The sequence below is a fragment of the Ochotona curzoniae genome, unplaced genomic scaffold (assembly GCF_017591425.1).
Source record: "Ochotona curzoniae isolate NIBS_2020 unplaced genomic scaffold, NIBS_Ocur_1.0 scaffold_3835, whole genome shotgun sequence".
NCBI classification, from domain to species: domain Eukaryota; kingdom Metazoa; phylum Chordata; class Mammalia; order Lagomorpha; family Ochotonidae; genus Ochotona; species Ochotona curzoniae.
This window is the reverse complement of record NW_024467114.1, coordinates 15,696,807-15,718,842: the sequence shown is the minus strand read 5'-3', so window position 1 is coordinate 15,718,842 and position 22,036 is coordinate 15,696,807. Positions and strand designations below refer to the sequence as shown.

Sequence of the window (22,036 nt, the reverse complement as noted above, 5' to 3'; positions counted from 1 at the left end):
GGTTAGGTGTCAATTCCAGGCATTCATATATGAGATTGAGGCATTTTAGCAAGTGTCACAACCACTAGACTAAATGCTCACCCCAGGGAGACAACCTTCACATCATCTTCCTGCTTCAGTTTGTCCCCTGATATTGACCTCCTGCTGCACCTGTTGTCTTTGTTCTTTTCCTCTAGAGGCCTTCTCCTCCTGGGTAGGTAGGAAAGTAGAGGTGCCTCAGCTCCATGAGGCTGCTTGGGGATTTATAGACCTACACGTTGCTTACAAAGGTTCTTAACTGTGTGTATACTTAAACCACTCCCCACTTGTGCCTTTAGCTCCTGGATCTTTCTGGAATTTTATTACAGTCTGCTTGTTGTTTGTCAGTCATTTTTTCTTTAAGCACATAAGACTTCACTTTCTCTGATGGAGAGTTGATACTTCTGCTTCCATGCTCACCTTCCAAAGCCTGTGTTGATATCTACAGCTGCTTGCCCTTTTCCCCCTGCTCTGTGTCCACTGAGGGTTTATGTGGTTGTATCCAATGCTGTGGCTCTGATAGGGCTGCTGGAGACAGCACTGGTAATGATACATTTTTAAACCCTAAATTTAACCTGAGCCCACTTAGTTCTTTCAACAACACTAAAAAAAAATTGTGCTGATTTGATGTATGAAATTTCATGGTCACGTATGTATATGTAGGTGTTGAGGCCTTTGGAACACAAACTGATTTGAGACAGCACCACATGTTATCAGCATATTCTGTGATGTGCTCACTCTGATATTATATCCTCTCTTCTAGTTAAACAAAGGGTTTACTGAAACATGAGTTTAATGCAGGAAAGTCTCAGGCAAAATCAAAGTATTTAAGGGTTTTTTTGTTTGTTTGCTTGTTTGTTTTTAATTTTTGCAAAGAAACTTGCTTCAAACTCTCCAAGGAAGAGTGCACATACAAGAAAGGAATGTGTAACTCATATGCATATTTTAATTGATGTTAGTAGCAATTTTATACTCAAAACAATCAATAATAGAAAGCGTGCACTGTTTATTAAACTTGATATATGTATATCTATGTTTCAAAGGGTCTATATCTTGGATAATAATAAACCATATTATAATCTCTCTTTTTAATGTATATCTATTTTAATAAATGCCATCTTAGGAGGCAAAATAATAGCTAACAACCTTTGGCATGCATGGGTTTTGATTGCAACTCCTGCAAATAATGCCTGAATGTCCAGAATCAGAATTATCTGGGCAGTTTTCATCCATTAAGACGCCTTGTCAAACTTTATCTTCTTATCAATGGCAGTGCCATTGATTTTTAATTTTCTGTTTTTTTTACAATAGGAGAAGGAATGATAGTTTTTATTCCATGCCTTTTAAGATAGTAAGGAAGAAATTATAGAGTGGTGGCTGATTGCATGGACTTTGCTAATGAGTTTTGTTCAAATCTGGACACCTATTTGTTGTGTGATCTTGAGAAATCACACTTCTCTAAACATAGGTTCCTTATTTAGAAAGTGAACAGTACCTACTCTTCTTCAAATTTGTGTACATTTTAGAGTACAGGTAGATAATTCACCAAGATGTCAGGCACACAATCAGAATATAATAATGATCAAGGGCTAGAATCACACAGTTCCAAAACATTGCTCAGTGGGTCCCTAGAAGTGTTAATAAAATGAAAATAGACAGAGGGAATGGAGGAAGATGTGGAGGAGGGAAGGTTGTTGGAGGACCTGTTTTAGTCTGATATCAAGATATTTACAGAATTCATCATTTTTATCTCACTATTGTAATTGTACAGAATCCTCATGTTCCAGATCAGGAGGAAAGTAGGTTCAACTCACAGAGTTGGAACCAGAACTCAGATTCCTGTATTCCTGAATTGAGAGTCTGTCCTTGTGCTTCAGAGCATGGACCAGGCTAAAGCTGGGTGCTAAAGTGACTGAGGTCAGGTCATCTGTGGATTTGTATTTGATTTCTGGTTATTTTATTAGTGTTATGTTATTATGTGTAAAGTGCAAAATTAATTGTGCCTTCTTTATTTAATTATCCTTAAGAGGGGGTTACCAATAATTGTTCCTCATTTCTCATGGGGTATTAAAAAATAATACTTTTGTAAAAAGTTATTTTAGAGGGCAAGTTTCTAGATGAAAGAATAATCAACTTTGGGAACCGGAATAGGCTTTAGAGATCATCAGGGAGAAACTGCTATTCAACACAGGAGGCGACCCACAATCTGACAAGTCACATTCATGCCAGTGAGGGAGGCCTGGGTTGGGGCAGAGGAAGGTTGCCCCGTCCTCCTCATGAAAGACAGGGACAGAGAACAACGGTCAAGCTTTCTTCTGTCTCCTGTAAACGACTGCCACTGTCAGACTTCCTTCTCTCTACCTAGAGTGAAAGCTGGAGAGCAGCTTGGCTCCCCTCTGAGGCTACAGACACTTCAGCATCAAGAAGTTCTAACCTTGTAATTTCATCTGATCCTAACAGTAGCTAATTGACGTAATTTCTAAAAGCCATAATAAATGCATTTATTATGAGGAATATTTGTAAAATATACAATGCACCTGATCCAAGTAGTTTGATTATTTTCATTGATTTTCCTCTCCACCTGTTCATATGAATTTTTCCTTTGTCAGCAAAGCATGGTCTCTAATGCATGGTCAGAATTCTAGAACAACCAGAAAGCTAGATCTGGAATAGATATATTGAGAAGCTCAAGACAAAAAAAAAAAAAAACACTCATTCTAACAAAATAAAACCTATTATATACCTTACTTTGCATCATCTGTGTCTCTATTTTTAGTTGAAACATAAAATCATGAATCTTGCTAATTTTTTCAACCAAAATCTATTCTACTTTTACCTTTGTAAAACAGTCTATTAGTCTTTTTGCTGACCATGGTGAAAAGGAAATATCGTTTCCTTGTCAGTTGTAGATGCAGTAGGAAGCAGTGACCTCTCTCGAAGGATATACTGTGCACAATGTATAGGGGAAGAATTAAACTTCTCATCCTGCTCTTATTAGAAAGTGAGCAGGTGCCAAACTGTGCATACCTTAGCAGAATACAAGACACACAGGTTGCTTGTCCAACCTACTGTGCTGATGACAGCAAAAATGGGAACAAGATATTCCAATGAATGGTTCCTACATTTAAAGCACAAGAACAATGAAGCTTGAATTTGCTAGATTTGCTATTTAGTTTTGCAAATTTGAGCTTAATTTACTCAAACATGCAGAACTCTATTATTAAACACTAGGGAAAGAATTTGTAAGACATTTCTGTCTTTGTAGAGTGCTTTCCATCTGGCTTGGCCATTCTGGCGAAATTCACCAAATTATTTCTGTCAATAAGGCATGTGATTTTCTGCTGCAGGGGCTCGCTACCAGAGAGATGCTGGAAAAAATGGAAAGAAGCCTTATTGCTTATGCCATTAGTTCCTTAATTGAATTGTATTGCTTTAATTACGCTACCTTAGACTATTGAAAATTGAAAGAAGGAAAAAAAATACTACTCCTTATAGTGAATATTTTGAAAAAATATAAGACAAAAGCAGCTAAGTAAAATCTCTTGGGAAGAGAAATTCTTCCTACAATTTCTTTTCCTAAAGGGATTGAACTTTCAGAGTCAAAGAACTAAGATTATTCCATAGCAATGGACTGTCACATTGGGTTGGATTAACTTACTCTCATTTCTTGATACCTAAGCTTCTTAAAAAAAAAAAAACACCCTCTCAAATGAACAATTGTAGACTCAAAGCTTAATAATTTGAACCACCAACACACACAAAAAAGTGGCAGTTAAACAGAAAATCAGTAAAGCATCATCCCATTAGTGCAAAAAGCTCCTTCGTCATTTGACCTTGGGTTTAGACGGGGTCCCTGGTAGAAAGAAGCCAGGGGAGCACTCAAACAGGTGGGAAACTAATAACAACCTCTTTAAAGAGCAGGAGCTGGTGGTCCTGGCCCTGGCTGTCCAACACCCCCACATGACATTCCCTGCTGACATTGGCTATCCATTTCAGTCCATGCCAGGTGCCAGCTCTGTCTATGGGGTAGGGTACCACTGCACACTGTAACACTGCAGAAAAGCCTGGAGCTGGGAGAAAGCCTGTTGGGCATTCCAGGTGAGTCATCAGGTGTGGCAGGAGCTAGAGATGCACACACTCACACGCAGGCAAAGGGGGAAAGGCTTCCATTAAGCTGTTCCCTAGAAATAATCTGTAAAGGATCAGAATCTCAGTTGGCAGGCGGAAGAAAGGCACTCTGCAAAGTGGATTTGGGGCCAAGTGTGTCGAAGCTGCAGCAGAGGATTGTGAGGCTGCAATCAAAGCAGCATTTCAGAGAAGGTGCCAGGAGCCTGGCCTTTCATCTCCTTATGAATTAATGAACAAAGGATGGCCTTCTAACATTTTGCTTCTCACACTGTGACCTCAGAGTGGTGGAAAAGAAGGGTCAAGGTGTCTGGGAACTGGGGAAGGCCCGGGGACAGTGGGGCGTGGATGCCTCTCTACACTCCATTTTTTCTTTTCTTTTCTTTTTTTTTTTTTTTTAACTTTTGGGACAATTTCTCAGCACATTTTATGAATGACAGTACCATACGTGATTCTTGAAGCCATTTAGAGTATTTCAGAAACCACATCCCAAGGCCATTGATGGAGTTCCTAGCTGCAAATTTAAAGCAAAGCGGCTAAACTCAACACCACCTCTGCAAATTTTCCTATCATCCCAACTAGGCATTCATGGTTAAAAAAAAAAAAAACCCTCCAAATGTTTCACTGTGGTGTTTGAAAATCTTTGAAGTGAAAATGTTCTGTTCTGAGATGTCTAGGAGGAAAAGAAGCTGGGCTGACAGAAGACGTTTCCAGAAACGGAGCATGCAGGCAGGAGAGGCCTCGGGAGCCAACCTAAGGGTCAGGGGCCAGGACAGGCTGCTCTTCAGGGTGCAGCTCTGGGGAAGGAGGACGACACACTTCGCAAGTTGATGCCTGAGTCTCGTGCTTACATCAGTGCATGCGCGATACCTTCATCTGTTAAGGAGGGAGAGGTTTTATCCATGAGATGGAGACTCAGGTGCTCCAGAGAAAGAGATCCTGGCAGGCCACAAACAGCCTGAGCATGCAAGTGTTGTGGGTACTGCAAACCTCAGCTCCTCAGCAGCCACCAACCAACCAGAGCTGCACACTGGGGCTGAGGCCAGCCCTAAGGGCTGTGTAGATCTGCCAGGCAGATATGGCCACGTAACTTCCTTCCTGGTGCCTTCCCAACTGTTCCTCTTGATTGTGCTGGAGAAAGAGATTGACCTGGAAACTAGAATACCAGCGATGAGAGAGTGGTGTTCACGTTATGAAATAAGAAAATTAGGAGTAGAAAAGCAGAATAAATGTAGAGAAATAATAGAAGAAATCCTTGAGCTTTCAGACTGAAGAGGCTCTCAGTATGGCAGAAAATAATAAAAACACACAACTTCATCCTGACAGAATTTCAGATTTTCGGTGATACAGGAGAAATCTCCAAGAATATGGATAATGACAGCTCTCCTACCCATTGGTTCCCTACCCAGCTGCCCATGACAGGTAGGTCTGCTTAGTCAAATATTCATTCTTGTGTAAGAAGACTTGGGATTGGGCATTGTGGTTGCAGTCTGTTAGAACATTGCTTGGGATGTCTGCGTTTGGGTCCACACTGTCCTGTGCTTCCCAATCAGTTTCCTGCTAACGTGCCTAAGGGAGTGGCTGACGTCCTCTATGCTCTTATTCCTGTCACACATGTGGCAGTTTCTGATGGAGTTCGTGGCACCTAACTTCCATCAGGCCCAGTTCTGCCAACTGCAAGCCCTTGGGGAGTAAACCAATAGGCGGAAGATAATCTTTCTCCCTCTTTCCCCTTCAAATAAGTAAAGACAAACTTAAAAAATAATGCTTAAAATCAAGGATTTTCTTTTGAGTAGTGTTTTGGCCATATCCCACTGGTTTCTGTAGCAGTATTTTATCTAAATGTTTGGTTTGCTTTAATTTTCTGTTTTACACAAGACTTAAGGAACGTCCACTTCTAGTTTCCAAGTAATTTGATTTTTTTTTCCGTATTGTTTCCTTCATATTTAAAGGGGGATATTAAGGGAGAAGGCCCACCCAATTTCCCACCCTCCCCAGGTCCCGGATGTAGGGCATGCTCTGAGGTTCTTGCTCAAGTGGTTTTGATATTTCAACAGTTAGGAATCGCTGCCAATCTTGCCACTCCAAGCACTATGAGGTCTTCGAAAAATCCACTGATTGACATAGTCCATCATAGCTGAGATGGTTGGTTGACCTGTTCTGTCTTCTCTGTTTTCTTGGTAAGGGTTCTGAGTCCAGAATTTAGATTAGGAAGATCTCCAAAGAAACTTTGTCTGAAGTGTTCTCAAACCAGATTCATGTATGTGCTAGCAAGTACAGGGCCCGGCACAGTCTATCACCCTGATCAGCTGGTGGTTGCAATTGCTGGGTTGGTTCTGTTTTCACTCCCGACTTCCACTGGAACCAATGGGTGTTGCAGTCCAGCCTGGTTCTGCCCAGCACATACTTGGCCCTCACATAAAGCAGTGGGAGCTGCAGCCTAGTTGGAGCAACCTGCAATAACCCTCACCAGCCGCCCCCTACCCTGGTTTGCCAGTATGTGTAGCAATAATCCAGTCTGTCCCACACCCCATTCCACCCCAGCCGCTGTCTTACTTTTATGTCCTCCCGTGGAAGTGGTAACCCAAGAGGGATAAGCCCACTATTTCCCTCCCAGGCCTTTCCCACTCCCAGATTATGCACTCTCCAGATAGTTCCGTGGTTTGACTTGACAGAACTAAACCTCAGTGCCAGCTTCTGCCAGCTGATGCTGTGTCTAAGCCCAAACAACCCTCGCCCACTCTAATTTTTTTTCCAGACGGCCACCACAGCCGCCGTCATATTCCTTGCAATAGACCCCTGGGGCCTTAGATTGAATCCCATCAATATGGACAGCCCCCAACATCAAATCACATCCTGTCGTGCTACTATCCTCCCTTCCCACCAACATCCCCATCTTCAATCCCCAACCAATAACACCTATTAATTTCTCATCGTTACCAACTTACCTTCCCAACCCCCAACCCACTCCCTCCAAAATACAATATCACTAAAATATATCATAATATCCTATTCATTTATCTCACTATACCCCCCCCCTCCCTTACCCCCATCTCCAATCCCCCCCCCCCTCCCCCCCACCTCATCCCCCCTCCTCCCCCCCCCCCTCCCCCCCCCTCCCCCCATCCCCCCCCCTCCCCCCCCCATCCGCCCCCCCCCCCCCCACCGCCCCCCCCCCCCCCCCCACCCCCCTCGCCCTCCCCCACCCACCAGACCCACCCCCCCCGCCCGCCCCCTCCCCCACCCCCCATGCCCCCCCCCCCCGACCCCCCCACCCCCAACCCCCCCGCCCGACCCCCAGCCAGCCCCCCCACCCCCCCCCCCCACACGCCCCCCCCCACCCCCCCCCCCATCCCCCACCCCTATACCCCCCCCCCCCCCTCCCCCTCCGCCCCCCCCCCAAGCTCCCCTCCCTCCCCCCCTCCCCCCACCCCCCCCCCCCCCCCCCCCACCCCCCCCCCCACCCCCCCCCCCCCCCCCCCCTCCCCCAACCTGCCCCCGCCACAACCCACCACCACAACCTCCCACCCCCACCTGCCCCCCCACCCCCCCCCACCCCCCCTGGAGCAAATGTCTGGGTCTGGGGTGCACTAAGCCAAGGGACTTTGCAGGGATCTTCTCAGCTCTGGTGCAATGAGGCCAAAGATGTCTAAGAATATCAGGGCCACTTGGTAGGTGGCATCCTTGGAACATTCTTATCCACACAGGGGTGTCATGGAGTGACCGTCTCCCATCCCTAGGTTCTGATGTAGTTTGACATCAAGGAGTGTCCCTTCCTGTTTCCCCCTAGAGGACACAGGAGAAAAAAAGAAGGAAGGAAAGGGAAATGGAAGGGAAGGAAACATTTACCCCAGCCACGTTCCTCCATACATCTACTCTTGCCACACTAACTGGACACTCGGATGACCATGCATCCCTCTTAGCTGTGTAAACAGTATTAAAGTAAAATTTAAAAATAAATTGAAAATTTTTAAAAAAATTAGCATCAGAGATTTTTCATTTTCAAAAATTGTAAAGGGCATGATTTCTGACATATTGTAAATATTAGTATTTTAAGATAAAACTGTTATTTTCTACTTAATATAAAAAATTCTGAAGAATGTAATAAAACCACTAATGTAATTTGATACCCAATATCATTCATTTCTTTTTTAATAGAAAATTTATAACATTCACTTCTTTTTTTAAAAAAGGTATATTTACTTTTATTGGAAAGTCAGATTTACAGAGAGAAGGAGAGCTAGATCGTCCACCCACTGGTTTACTTCCTAAGTGGCTGCAACTGCCAGAGCTGAGCTAATTTGGAGCCAGGAGCCTGGATCTTCTTCTGGATCTCCCATGTGGGTACAGGCTCCCAAGGCTTTGGGCCATCCTCTGCTGTTTTCCCAGGCCACAAGCAGGGAGCTGGATGGGAAGTGGAGCAGCTGGGATATGAACTGGCATCCATATGGGATTGCAGCGCATGCAAGGTGGGGAACCCAGTGACTTGGCTACCGCACTGGGTCCAGAATTCATTTCTTGAAAGTAGTTTTTGCTATACTTGCCTCAAAGAATTACACAGTAATAGAATTGCTAGAGTTAAAATTCTTTTCTTTTTTATGCTAGCAAATTTCTCTGAAAACATGCTCATATATTCATTTTTAAGATTTTCTCTGACTAAAAATATCTGGTTAAAATTTCCATTTTAAATTGAATCATTATTATAGATCAAAAACATCAAATGTATAATGAGCTTCCATGAATTAGTTTTTTCAATATTAAACAGAAAAATTCATTAGAAGTGGAGTTCTGTGTGAGAAAAGAAGATACTTGTGAACTTCAGACTCTGCAAACTGATTGTCCTGGGAAGGGTGCATGGGAGACCAGGAATATGACTTCAAAAAAAAAAAAAAGTACTTTCATTTTATTTTATTTGAAATGGAGAGAATCTTCCATTTTTTTGTTTCACTCCCCAACTGCTTGCAGACATCAGAGCTGGGCAATGCCAAAGATAGGAGGTGGGAACTTGATCTGGGTCTCCACCCTGGGTGACAGGAACCCAGTGATGAGCAGAAAGCTGGGTCGGAAGCCGAGGAGCCAGAGCGCTCTGATGTGGGGTGTAGTCGCCCCAGCAAGTGACCTAAATGCCATGCCACTCACTCCAGCAGCATGACTCAGTGGATACCATTCACCACGCAGCGATCAGGGTCTCCCCAGCAAAGCGGCATATCCCTGCAGAATGAGATATAGGAATATTTATAGGCTCTCACTTAGACCATTTGTACTTTTCTTTGGTGAGGAATATTATAATTTGACAAAGTAGAATAAGGATATAAATGAAAATAACCTTTCTGAACAGAAACATGAACAGAATTCAGAATTTGAGAGTTGCATTTAATTCATCCCAATCTGAAAACAAATTTCCTTTTGACTGTGGAACAGAGTTTCTCAATTTAGGGTCTGTAGATGCATCACCATGGTCTGAGTTCCCTTGCATAAAATTGAAATTATGGATCCACTTTTAAGACACATTTAAAGCCATGTAACTGTAGTGCAGTCTGGACCATCTGGAAAACAATCTATTCTAGGCCTGAGAATGAGATGTCCCTTGTGGTAGCAAGCCCAGGTCTGAGTCCTTGCTTCTCTTTTGTTCTGCAGCTGATCCTTCCATTGTGTCTTTCAGGCTTTCGGTGCCATTGCCATCTGTCTACTCTCCAACTCTTCCGTTTATGTCTCCAGCCCAGACTCTTCTCCCACATCGCAGATGCTTTGGTGCTATTTACCCACACCCACCGGGATGCCTCCCAGATGTCCACCAAGGCTGGAAGTAGCTCCACCCTTTCACAATGAAATTTAGAAGCTGATCCAGACCACAGCATGCCTCTGACTTAAAGCACAGAGATGGCTGCCCACTTCAGCCAAAGGTCAAACACTCTTGTCATCAGCTGGAGCCTTCAGTCTCCCTTCTCTGCGTGGTCCAGCTCTCCCCTAGATAGCTCATCTGTAGCCACACTGACTTGCAGCCGCTCCCAGGACATGGGTACGTTTCCCTCTCCAGGCTCTGTCCTAGCCCAGCCTGGTTTCTCTTCCTGCCGTTTGGCGCACATCCTTGCTTCCTGCAGCTATTTTGCATCTGCTCTCCTTTCCTGACAGGTTATTCCATCCTGCAGTCTGCCGTCCCCCTGTCCTGCCACTCTCTGAAACTCATGCTACTTTCTTTTCTAAAGAGCATTTACCACTGATGTTTGCTTATTAATGTAACTCAGGTTTTCTGTCCGTCTGCTAGAATGTGAGCAGTGTCAAGACAAGAACATCGTCTTCTTTGGTCACCTGATGTACGCAACTGCCTAGAACTTTGCCCAGCATAGGGTTTGCACTACCTAAATTGATGGTAAATGAGTAAGTCAATACAATTCTAGCAAGATTACCCAAAGCTCACTGTTTATGTGACATTTTGACTGTGCTGGCAAATAAGCAGCAGTAATGAGATATGTGAGATGTCAGTTAGCATGTGAACGCTGAGGTTGGTAACACTCAAAGGGCTTATGTTTGTTAGCCATCAGTCCCAGGGTCTGTGTCAGCCTAGCTACTGCGCCTGCTCTGTTTTGCCATGGAACAGTTCCTCAGCAGCACATAACAGCATTACAGTGAGTTTTTTCTTTAATTTCCAATTCCATAAGCAACTACAGTAGATGCTCATGTTTGCAGGCTCAGCTCAATGCTGACCACAGTTTTAGATAAACTAGTCAGTTTTACAAGTGGCTGTGTGACAGCTCTTCGGTATAGTCATTCAAGGACTGCTTGCTGGCAGGATTTTGGCTATGATGAGGTCTGTTTATCCTGAACTGAAAAAGTCTTGAAGTTATAAATATCCCTTTGCCTATCAAACTTACCCAAATAAGGACTCTCTAAAAGTAATTTCATCCAAGTTAAAATGTAGAAATGGATTAAATATAGAACTGAGACTAAGGATATCCCTTTCTTTACAAAGTCCAACTTGGATAATTTAGTTTCACCAAAGCATCATCAATTTTTATATTACATTGTTGTCATGAATATGATTTGTAACACTTACACTTCTCAGTCTCTTGACTGTGTGAGAATGGAGATCATAGGGCATTATACCTCATTTCATGTTTCTCATCAAAACTGAGCCTCGGCAGAGTCTTTATCTGCCATCTGTTGGGGATTGGAACAAGCCCCACCAAAGAGACATAAGTAAGCCTTGCTGAATAAAGAAAAAACTAACAAAGTTGGATTATTTCAAAAGAAGGTGTCTATCTTGCATGTACCCATGGCCTCATAGAGAGGAAAATTGGGACAAAGTAATTTGATGGGCACACAGCAAGGGTTATGGTTTGGTGGGGAAAGTCTTCCCTGTTGGGTCTTTGTCTTTAAAAGACAAGCATGCACATGCAGAGATAATGGAGAGAGAATCCAATGACCAGTGCCTGCAGCTGACTTCTGGGTGTCAGCTATTTGGAGGAATGGTCTGGAAAACGCATCTCTAGCCCTGCTGCCAGGAGAAGGAACAGGCTGGTTCCAGAAGAAAAGGGGAATTCGCTGAGCCCAAGCCTGAGCCCTGCCTCCCAGAGTCCAGGCAATCTAGTACGAGTGCAAGGTGATTCTGCACAGTGCCTTACAATGTTGGCCATGTTTTAAGGTACAGTGTAATAAAAAGCTTTCAGTCTGTAGCAGGTGTCCGTTACTTTGTCATAAACTCTTTTTTTTATTTAAAGATTTATTATTTGAAAGGCAGATATACAGAGACAAGGAGAGACAGAGAGGAAGATCTTCCATCCACTTATTCACTCCCCAGCTGGCCGCAGTGGCAGAGCTGCACTGATCTGAAGCCAGACGCCTGGAGCCTCTTTTGGGTCTCCCACGTGGATGCAGGGTCCCAAGGCTTTGGGCCATCCTCCACTGCTTTCCCAGGCCACAGGCAGGGAGCTGGATTGGAAATGGGGCTGCCAGGATTAAAACCAGTGCCCACACGGGATCCTGGCACATGTAAGACAAGAACTATAGCCATTAGGCTTTCCCATAAGCTTTACTCATTACTTAAGCTTTTTCTTTTTTTAAAGGCTACCCAATAAAAATAGCCTCATCATGTTGAGATATTTTAATCCATCATGGACAAATACTCAAGGGAACTGAGAACTACCTACTTTCCAGTAAACCTTTTGCTGCAGAGAATTGCTACTTTCAGCTCGGAGAACGAGCACTTGGTGGAAGTGAGCTCTTGAAGCTTTCCTCTTCATGTTGGTGCTATTTCCTTGGGAGAAGTTCTTCTGGGGCTTTGGGTTTTCCAAAGATCAAACCAATGCTAATCCAGGACCGCTTCAGATAGGAGCTGATCCACCATTAGCTTAAACTCAAATATAGCACATTATATGATGCAGTCAACTGAGAATATTTTTCCCTTGCCATAAGGCATTGCCCCCAGCTTCAGCAAAGTTAAGAAGCATGTACCACCTACACAGTAAGCAGTTAGCAGTTGGAAAGTTGATGAAAATGGCATTCCCTAGGTTGGCCTTTTTGTTTTTGCAAGATAATTACCTTTCAAAAAAGTGATACCGAATATTTGACAAATGTAAATCTTAAAAGAAAAGGCTTGGTGTTTGGCAGAGTGATGCTTGGGTTGTCTGCATCGCATTCATCCCTTGGCTGGTTTAGGATCCCTGATATCCAGATTCTTGCTAATGTGTGTCCTGGGAGGCTGCAGGTGATGGCTCAAATACCTGAGTCCCTGCCATGTAGATACGAACTCTGCCATTGAGTTCTGAACCCCTGCCTTCTGCTTGGCGCAGGCTTGGCTCTTGCGGGAACTTAGGGATGAATCAGCGTATGCCTTCAAATCAAATTAAAAACAAACTAATTGAAAAGAGAAAATATTAAAAGATAATTTTATCTATTTTAATATTGATGGATTGTCTAATTTCCTAGTGATGCATATTAAGGAACTATTTGAGTATCTAAAAACTAGGACACTTTTAAAGATGTGGTGAGCAATTGTAAATCTAATTAGTTAAAGACTAGTTTTCAGGCTCCAAGAACTGTTACTACTGTTTTATTTCCTGAGGAAATAGTAATTGCCTTCCTAGGGTTTATTCTATTTTGTTGTTGTTGTTGTTGTTGTTGTTGTTGTTTTTCACTACCATGTCATGACCACATCAAGGAAAACTCATACGCAAAGTGTTCAGGTTCATTTGGAGTAAATATATCTTTCTCAGGATGTTTTGTTTGACACCACACTTCAAGATTATTTTGCACTTTATAATAAAGATCTCTAACAATTGCCAGTCACCATCCTTTTGTATGTTTGGTGTCTTTTAGAATGACATTCTACAACTGACAAGCTACCTGGCAGATTCTCTCCTTGGCTTCCAGCAGGGAAGTCAGCCTTAGCTTCTAGCGGACCTGCGGGAAGGCATTGAACAAGGGAAGAACTCAATTTGTAGAGCCCTGTGGCAGTTTACAAAGCACATTATCCCGTGATTTGTTTTTGTCCTTCTAACAGCCCTAGAAAGAATCTATTTCTATTGAAGGAATGTGATTAATCAAGACTTAGTAGTTGAAAAGTACCTTGGTAACCGAGTTCCGAACGAGGGAGGTGGCCACGTGTTCTGACTTTGAGTCTTGCCCGTTACCTTGTGATCCAGCTTGTGGTTGCCCGCAGGCAGAGGGTGGAACACACATCAGCAGCTGCCCTGCGTGCCCAGGCTAGGCTGCTGGTGGCATCGTAAGGCAACAGTCTGACTGAAGCTTCCGGTTTTCTACCATGTGACAATCTCACGGAAGAGAGCAGTACCCAACCTGCTCTGAAAACATGTGGGATGAAAAATCAGGCCCATTATGTTAACATGTCCTGAAGATTGGGAGTGCTTAAAATTCTGTCTTAAAAAAAAAACCCACATTTTTTCATTATTAATTTGTGCTATTTTGTTGAAGGATTTATGGTAGGGAAAAGAATTGATTTATGAGGCAAAAAAATGAATCATATACAAATGACCATTAAATTTTGTCAGTATAGCTTCTGTGACATGGTAGTGTTGTGGCCTCAGGCCCAAATTACTTTCTCCTGGTAGTCAGAAGAAAAGAAAGAAATGAAAGAGCAAAGGAAACAAATTGGTTTGTGTTTTTTTTTTTTTAATTCAGTGACTCTGAGCAAGACTGAAACTAAGGTAGTGTGAAAAGACCTAGCAGAGAGTAAAAAGATTTGAACACAATCTTTTGAAAAATCACATGAAAATAAAATATGATGAATTGAATGCGATCATTTTAAAAGATGACAGAGCTGATTTTTTTTTCTTTTGCCACAGACTTCATTTGAGATCTTAAAATATTGGTTTGGGCTCATTATGAATCCTTCTTGTATTCATTTTGAATTTCGAAAAATGTTGCATTAAATATTACTTACAGATTTTGCTTAGACAAGTGCAGTAAACACTATAGGATTGACATTCAGCTCATGGAGACAGGAGAGCAGCCATTTACTGGAGCCAGGGCTCTGCCTAGTCGCAAACCTCTGCCTTTGGGGGCATGTAATTCAGGGCATTATTGGAAGTGAAAATTTTCAAATTAACTGTAACTGATGGAGTGGTGTGAGCAAGGTCTTAAAGCAGGAGATGATAAACAGGTGAGCCACAGCTGAGGACGTGCTTATGGGAGAAGATGAGTCAGCAGAGAGTAGAAGTGGGCTCCTGCCAGACACTGGTGATTGTGTAAGGAGTTAGACCCTTGCTGAAATAAGAAAATGGGGAGTCCTGTCAAAAGTGTACATGCTGCTTGCTTCTGTCCATAAGATTTCCAGTGTTATCAGAATAGCAAAGAGGCAGTGAGATATCTTTCCGAGAGTGAAAAATTCTGGTTTATCCGCCTGAAGCTGCCAGTCCCCGGCCTCTGGCTTTCCAGAGTTATCATGAGAATAGCAAGGAAGTAGGATCTCGCTCTTCAGAGTTTTCAGTTTGTCAGGAGAATACAGAGAAGTCGGGGATCCCACCCTTCTGGTCGCTTTATTTGGTGGGGGGCATGTCTTACTCTCCTGGAGCCCCCCTTTTGACTGCCATGGCAGAAAATCTGTAACTTGATTAAGTCCCGAGTGGCTCACTGCACAGTCCACATGAGAATTCCCCTTTCCTGAGAAACAGCAACTGAGTAATCTCCCTTTGCACCATTGGAACCCAGAAGCTGTAGAGCCCCGACTAGTGAAGGACGGGGTGAATGCCAACCCCCACCCCCAGCCCGACCTTGCCTCCAATGGGCCTTTTAGGACAGCACCTCCCCCCTGCTGCACTAAGTACCCTATTATTAGGAATGAGTGGAGAGGGTAGCATTAAACTCAGGATCCTGTGTGGCCAAGGCGTCATGGTCCGGTCAGCTCAGGCACTGTAAGTCACTGCTGAGGGGTCACACCTCCGTGACTCCGGGGGAGAGGAAGGCAGAGATGCTGGGTAACAGTGGGCTGTGGAGAGCCTCAGGTCAGCAGGTGCGCTGCCTCTGCTCCTTCCCAGGACACCTGCAAGGCAGAAACTTAGCCCTAAGTTACACAGGAGGAAGCTAGTTCTGACATGTTTGCCAGCTTGTCTAAAGCTAACCAACAAATGGGTGGCAGAGGTGAGACCCAAATGCAGTCTGTTTTACCTCAAAGATTGTAGTTTACCTAACCATATAATGTCGCTTCAAAACATTCATTTCAAAAGGACTTAAACGATATACTAATGCTTAAACCAGTAAGGTCCACGAGGATAAATTCTTCAAAGAAAAAAGGAGCAATATAGCATCAAGTTGGCAAAGCTCAATAAAAGTCAGGGGCCTCAAAATTAGAAGGAGATGAAGTAAAAGATACCAATGAGGCTTGAAGATGCTGTAAATTCACAATGCACCTGCTTTCAGCAATGGAAACACAGCAACTATAGTGCAGTTAAAAGACGGCAATGTGAGATGCTAAGGAAATACAAGGACAGTGTTAAGATACGGTGAAGCGCTCCTCTGTGGTTCATATCTTGCATGCTACTTTGCTGTTAAAAGATTTTAAAGCTTTACTCTTGTTTTATGAACACGTATCATTGCCTTCATTAAAATCAATAACCAAATACACAAACCACAAAAAATGTTCAGATTTTGAAGATTTATTTTTTATTTTTATTGGAAAGGCGGATATACAGAGAGGAGGAGAGACAGAGAGGAAGATCTTCCGTCGGATGATTCATTCCCCAAGTGACTGCAATGGCCGATGTTATGCCGATCCGAAGTCAGAAGCCTCTTCCGGGTCTCCCACGTGGGTGCAGGGTCCCAAAGCTCTTCCGGGTCTCCCATGCATGTGCAGGGTCCCAAAGCTTTGGGCCGTCCTCGACTGCTTTCCCGGGCTACCGGGAAAAGGGAGGGAGCTGGATGGGAAGCGGGGCAGCAAATGGAAGATTTTTTTCTCTGTCTATCCTTCACTCGGTAAATCTGAGTTTTCAATAAAAACAATCTTTTAAGAATTATTAAATCTACCTCTGAAGTTTTGGAACTCAAAAGTTTCTTTTACACACTATGTGCTCAAATTTGTTGAAAGAACAGATGAATATTATGGTAACAAGGTATAGATTGTTAGCTTCTAATTTCAGACATCTAGGAGTTTCTTATGGTGTTTTATTCACAAGAAATATATCTGGTGGAATCTTTGGCTTGAAAGTTGTTGCTGATACTAATCATAAACCAAATACATTTTAGACATCTTAGTAAGTTATGGGCCTGACGTGGTAGCCTAGCAGGTAAAGTCCTTGTCTTGCACGTGCCAAGATAGTATATGGGCATGCATTTTAATCCTAGCAGCTGTTCCCCATCCAGCTCCCTGCCTGTGGCCTGGGAAGGCAGTGGAGGACAGCCCCTAAGCCTTGGGAGCCTGCACCCATGTGGGAAACCTGTAGAGGCTCTAGGCTCCTGGCTTTGGATCAGCAAAGCTGTGGCCATTGGGGCTGCTTGGGGAGTGAATCAGTGGATGGAAGATCTCCCTCTTTCTCTCTCAGTCTTCAGTCTGTATATCAGCCTTTCAAATAATAAAAAAGAAGAAATCTTAAAAAAAAATGAAAGTGACTCAACTTATACTTCAGAGTAGATATATGACAAATTAACATATGTTGCTAAAAAGAGATAGAAGTCTTTCTTATAACTTATTTTTACTACAATTTGTAGTGTTATCATGCTCTAAATGTGGGGATTGAAACCAAGCCTTCATTTTCCATAACAGCAAGTGAGTGTCTTAGAAACCGTGCTAAATTTTTCACTCTCCTGGTAACATTTTTTTTTTATCCTTTCTGGCAATTCTAGGTTGCTTACAAGGAGCCAAATGTTATCAAAGTTAAGCATAAGCAGAAAATAAAAGTCCCTTGAGCACGTACCTTATGGTTTTTAATAAAGTGCTTTCTCAATTTCGTACCATCTCGACAAAGTTAATTAGCTTAGATATGAGAAGCTGTTCCCTGTACTCCTTCCCCTCCAAGCACTAATTAATATTAATGAGTAAGGGGATAAAATTACTAAGTACTCCTATAATGGTGCTAGTGCATCATTTCCGAAGGATGGTTCTGAGGTCTGGCTAAATGGGCCTCACCGTGGCGTGTCATCTGAGAGAGTTGCTAGTCAGTAGAGACTGCACTGAAGTGCTGATAGGAGAGCTAGCCCCACATTCGAGGACAGATTCAAGATAACAATCCAGGAACTGATTGATTTGCTAACAGTGATGTTTCTTTTCCCCTCCTTCTTATTGCCTTATTATTCTTTTTAACTTACTTACTTTTTAATTTTTCTATTTCCTCTTTGGCAGGGTGAAATAGATTGGAGATGTTATGCAGATTGGGTCAGAAGCAACACCTTCAGTGTCTCCCCTGCACCCTTCACGAGGCTAAGAAGATAAAAGAGAGCACCCCCAGACATTGTCTTCAAGTGAAGCCTCTAGAGAATGCCTGAGAACAGTGCTAAGGAAACAGAGACGAGGTCAAGGTTTGTGAAAAGGCAAGGCCCACTCTCCTTGGCTGCTGAAAGCTGCAGCCCAGCTTGAGTCCTGAAGGTGTTTCCACACTTGAAGTAGCAGGTGAGCGTGAGACAGAGGACTCCCATGGTCACTAGGGAGTTACATCACTCAATGGGCTAATCTCTCTCCACTTCTGCTAGCACAGGGACCCAGAGATGGTCCATAAGGGTTAAAACTTCCAACAAATGTGAGAACACCATGGAAGTGCTGGGCTTGAAAAAAATGAAAAAAGACAGCAGGAAAATGAAAAGGTAAGATTCTTTTAAAAGGAACTCTATTGTGTTAGAATAAAAACAATAATTTGTAGCAAAATGTATATTCCTACAAGCTACATTTGTATTTAGTGTGAAGCTTTGTAAAAGGAAGCAAGCTCTTGCATACACACATCTAAAGGGGTTTAAACATCTCCGTAGTCAAGGAAAATAGCCCATACAAGGGAACGTGAAAACGTTCAGAGAAAATGGAGTTAGGAAGTTTTTGTGCAGAACTATGTGAAATACATGTAGCTGAATCATGCTAAAAAACCTTCATGGAAGATGTGTATGATAAAAAACATTTATTATAGCTGTTTCCCTTTAAGACTGTATGACTGTGCTCTGAGGCCTTCTGAGAGTTACAGTAAGAAGACACCTTCTTTTTGGGAGAACATTACATTTTCTGTGAGGGAATCATGGAAAACCCTCCTCCAAAGTCTCTGTGTTAAAGTATTGATGCTTTGGGGACGTAATTCCTGTTTTCCCTTGTGCTTCCCAAATCTGTCAAAAACCTAATGTAAGATTATTTTATGTTTCTGTGATAAATACTAGCATGCAAATTCATTTAAATGTTACAATTATTTGATAGATTGGTGAGGATAATAGATTAAGTATGAAGTTATTACTAACCACATTATCATGGAGGGTGTTTTTTTTTTTTAACTTTTTAAAACATGTTTCTATTTGTTGGGCAGTGAAAGAAAAAGAAACTGCTCCATGAAATGACATGAAGCATAATATAGAATGTAATTCAATGATTATTAATGCACTTTTCTATGTGTGTTTGACACTTCCCCCCATTACATTCGGGGTTTCTGTTAAGCCATCTGGTATCCCAAAGCTCTGCCTTCTCTTTATTTTCTTTTTTTAAGAGAGGGAATCTTTCATCTGCTAGGCCAGGCTGAAATTAGAAGCCAGGAGCTTCTTCCAAGCCTCCTGTGTGGATGAAGGCATCCAAGAACTTGGGCCACATTCCACTACTTTTCAAGAGATTTGCAAGGAGCTAATTTGGATGTGGAGCAGTCGGGACTTGAACTGGCACCTACATGGGATACTAGCATTGCAGTTAGAGGCTACATGTGCTGTGCTACAACACTGGCTTTCTTTCTTTTTCTTTTGCCCATATTTCCTTACCAGATTATTCTGAGTGTATTTATTGATATTTGTTTATATATATTTGTACATATATATACACTCATATAATATATATATATATATTTATGTATATATGCTGTTTGGATAATTCAGATACATATAAACATTCTATGAATATCCCTAAATCTATACATATTTTAAAATCAAAAATTTGAAATAATCAAATTTAGCAAAGTCATTTGATCTGAGTAATGGGGACCTCTGATCCTTCTGGGAAAACTGGGAGGGAATTCAAGATAGGTTGAGGAAAGAATGGCAAATCAGCCACCCAATAACAGCCAAGACTGATGATTAAACAGGTGCACCATAGGTGCTTAGATGATTGAACAGGTGCAGGCTTGAACACAATGCGTATGATGCTGCTTGGGGTACCTGCACCCCGCATCTGAGCATGTAGGTTTCAGGCTTTGCCTTGCCTTTGATTCCAGTTTCCTGCTAATGTGCACCTGGGGAGGCAGCAAGGGATGCCTCACATAGCTGGATCCCTGCTGTGCCCTGAGTTGTTGGCTTGTGGCTCCCAGGGTTGGCCTGGCCCAACCCCAGCTGTTGCTGGCATTTGGGGAGTTAATCCAGCTAATGGGGCATCTTTCTCATTGTGCCTGTCTCCAAGTTTTTGCCTTTCAAAAATAAGATAGTTGCAAACTGCTATAAAAAAATTAATGTTGGAAACTTTAAACGTGTATTGTAGACATTTTTGATGTCAATATTATGTTTTGGCATCTTAAATCATTCGGACTGGGAGGATACTCTTTCTAGGGTAGCCAGGTCCTTGGGTCCTAGAGAATTCGGCTGGATGAATTCTTCTGTTGATGTTTAGAAAACAGTACCCAGCGATGGCACACTGGCATGCTCAGGGGTCTGAACTAAGGAGAGCTACAGCCTCGCTTCTTCCTGCCCTCCAGTTCCCTGACCACTCACAGAAGAGGCTTTGTCTGTAGTTTCCTAAATGATTAACCATAGCTCACCCAAAAGGAAACTCAATTATGGTAGTCTTCTCCCCAGGAATCTCATCAGCCAGGGGAGATTAACTCTCAAGAGAAATGACTTCGGGGTATATTTTATTTATCTAAGGAGACAGGCCTTGTTCAGTGCCTTTTCCTCCCTCAGCACCCACCATTTGTCAACACTTCCCTTCATCACCCCCATCTCAAGCGACTACATCTTCTTGCATCTTCATTTTGTTATCAAAACTTAAAATGTAACCCTTCTTCATGTTTCTGTTTTGTGAAGCTCCAGTGTATGTGCACGTAACGGAGCTGGTTTTTCTCCCATGACTTTATCTACCATCAGTTCATCTCGTGGATTCAATGGTCAGACTTGAGAGTAGATAGAAAGATTTCCCCTCGCTACACTTTGGATGAGCAAAGAACTGTACCTGCTCATCATGCCAGAACACCATAGAAGGAACTGATAAGTATGTTATTCCTTCCAGGGCCAGATACCCGGCAATCAGGGACCATTCCTGTGGCTTAAAGCCCTCCAGAATTATTCAGTTAACCAGTCCTAAACTATAGAGATTTTCAAAAACGTTCTTAGAAAATGTGACAATACAATGCAGGAATTTCAAAATGCTTTTGCATCACTGTAGCCTATCTTTTAAATTTGAGTTTCTGTGAGTTTTTTGAAGCCCTTTCCTGTTTCAGATCTTGTTGCAGCACTGACGTCTTTGCCCGGCTTGGGCTCCTTGGAATGGAATCCATTATTCTCCTTCAGACCCCACATGCCAGTCCCTCCTGAGACCTCCCCAATTCTCAAGCATTGTCAGAGAGGCATCTTGTTCCCATCCCCTCCCCACCTTCCTATCCAAGTCCTGTTCCCAAAATTCGACCTGCATCCAGAGCTCACAAGCACCCAAAGAACCAACAATCACAAAACAGAGTATCATGCCAATAATGGCAAGTTGCATGCAAGTAGATATAGTCCTATTTTGGTAGCACTGCACACAGGATAATTCACAGCTTCATGTAAGAAATCATTCTACCAAAGCCCCCAAAGTTAAGAACATGGGAAGTTGGAGAAAACTGAGCCATGCCTCGCCCCTTACAGGTGCTGTGACTCTGCCTCTGGTCGGCATGCAGATGGAGGTTGAGGGAGCGTCAACATACATCGGTGTCCGTCAGTCAGTCAATCAAAACACATGGTTTCAGTGAGTTGGAATTGTGTGATACCGTGTTTGGCATTTGGCCAGCATTGAAAACCTATTTTTTCTAGGGGAAAAAAAAATCAAACAAAGCCACTCTCTTCCTTCTTGCTTCAGTTCTCATGTGGCAAACAAGTTTTTAGCATAGTCTATTTGGTGGCACATTTTTCATGCTTCGTGTATTAGTAATGATTTCTATGTGGAAAGTAGATCCCAAGAGTAGTCCTGAAGTATTTGCTAGTATGCCCAAGGTCAGGAACACTGATGTGCCTCATGAAGAAAATACTTGTGAATATAAGTTTCACTTAGGCATTGTAGTGTTGTCAGTTGTGAGTCCAATGCTGACGA

General features: G+C 42.8%; 1 long non-coding RNA gene across 1 annotated transcript in view; it reads left to right on the top strand.

The window, feature by feature from the left end:
• Positions 1-21,740, top strand: part of LOC121145874 — a 40,452-nt gene extending 18,712 nt beyond the window's left edge. The window contains exons 3-5 of the long non-coding RNA XR_005882094.1: positions 17,933-18,199; positions 18,285-18,390; positions 21,595-21,740. This is a non-coding gene — a long non-coding RNA (uncharacterized LOC121145874). The remainder of the gene's footprint in view (positions 1-17,932; positions 18,200-18,284; positions 18,391-21,594) is intronic.
• Positions 21,741-22,036: the final 296 nt, after the last annotated feature.